This window comes from Haplochromis burtoni, unplaced genomic scaffold (assembly GCF_018398535.1).
Source record: "Haplochromis burtoni strain Fernald_Lab_line unplaced genomic scaffold, NCSU_Asbu1 Contig_454, whole genome shotgun sequence".
NCBI lineage: Eukaryota > Metazoa > Chordata > Actinopteri > Cichliformes > Cichlidae > Haplochromis > Haplochromis burtoni.
Window position 1 is genome coordinate 466,954 of NW_024582815.1, and position 1,568 is coordinate 468,521.

Genomic DNA, 1,568 nt, shown 5'->3' on the forward strand with positions numbered 1-1,568 from the left:
TTATTCCTCCGTCTAGACAATATAAGTATCTTCAATATTCATGCAGATTCTGCTGGAAGACCCATCTCTGCTAACGGGTTGTGGGCCCAGGAAAACATTGAAGCTACGCTAGGGGAAAGTTTACCACCAGAAAAGTCGCAGTGTGTACAGTGTGTTCGGTGAGGACTAGCATGCTAAGTTAGCACCATGAGTAAGCGTGCTGGTGAACCCAGTGACCGATGGGCAAGGTTGGTTTTTGACGGAGATGAGAAGAATTATGAACTTTGGGAGACAAAATTTTTGGGATATCTTAGTTTACAAGGTCTAAAAGACACAATATTGAAAAGTGATGAGGATGACGAAGATAAGAATGCCTATGCAGAGTTAATACAGTTCCTGGATGATAAGAGTTTATCACTCGTGATGAGAGAAGCTGCCGATGATGGACGCAAGTCACTGAAAATTAAGAGACTATTATGCGGGAAAAGGTAAACCAAGAATTATCAGCCTTTATACTGAACTGACTTCTCTGAAGAAAGCAAGCAGTGAGAGCGTCACGGAGTACATCATACGCGCAGAGACATTTATTACAGCCCTGAGAAATGCTGGAGAGACTTAGTGATGGTGTTAAAAAGTTTACCAGAAGCATTTAAACCTTTTTCTGTTCAAATTACTGTGATATTATTCTGTTATCATATGTTACCTTATATATGTAATCAAAGTAGTTGAAGTATGATACTGTTGTAGATCATATTATACCCTTTAACATAGAGTGTGTGATCAGTATATAGTTTTAGTTTGCATTATACTTCTGACTTAAAAGAGTGTGAAAATCATTAGATCTATTGGATTGACCTGTATTACTCAACACTGTTGAATGTGTTACACTGTTTCTTGACATGTCATACTGCTGAATCATGAAGAGAATGTTGTGTGCAGAGGACCTTGTGCAGATAATAGAAGAAACAGACCACATTCCTTTTCAGAAGAGCAGAAAGACAGGGAGCCGAGGTCATAACTTAGGCGCCGTAAGAGAGAAAGAATGTAATGTTTAGGCTTTTACGACTAGGTGGGGGCCACAAGAGACTATAAAAAGCTGAGCAACCCGTCACCATTTTGAGACATGCTGCTGACCCTCTGCAGACATCTCTCCCGTCCGGACGCTTTAATGCTCTGATTGTTGAATTGTATGGAAATAAATGATTGTTGATTGAGCATTTATACACCGAGTATTGTCCTTCCTTCAGCCCAAAGATTCAAAGAATTGGGAGAATTCAACATTACGCAAAGTGAATCAGAAATCAAGTTTGCGGAATTTAAAACAAAACTCCGCAGCTATGAGGACACTGAGAAAATGCGCTTAGTGGAACAAGAGGATAACATAATGAAGGCGAGAGTGCAACCTAGCGCGAGACCCGCAGCAGCTGCTAATGACCAGAGGAGAGACATGTCAGACATAGTCTGTTTTAAGTGTGGCCAGCGGGGACACAAGGCCAGAGCATGCCACTACAAACAGTGGTGCGGTCACTGTAGAAGCAACACCCATCGAGAGTCGACTTGCAGGAGACGACAACGGAATGATGAAGCGC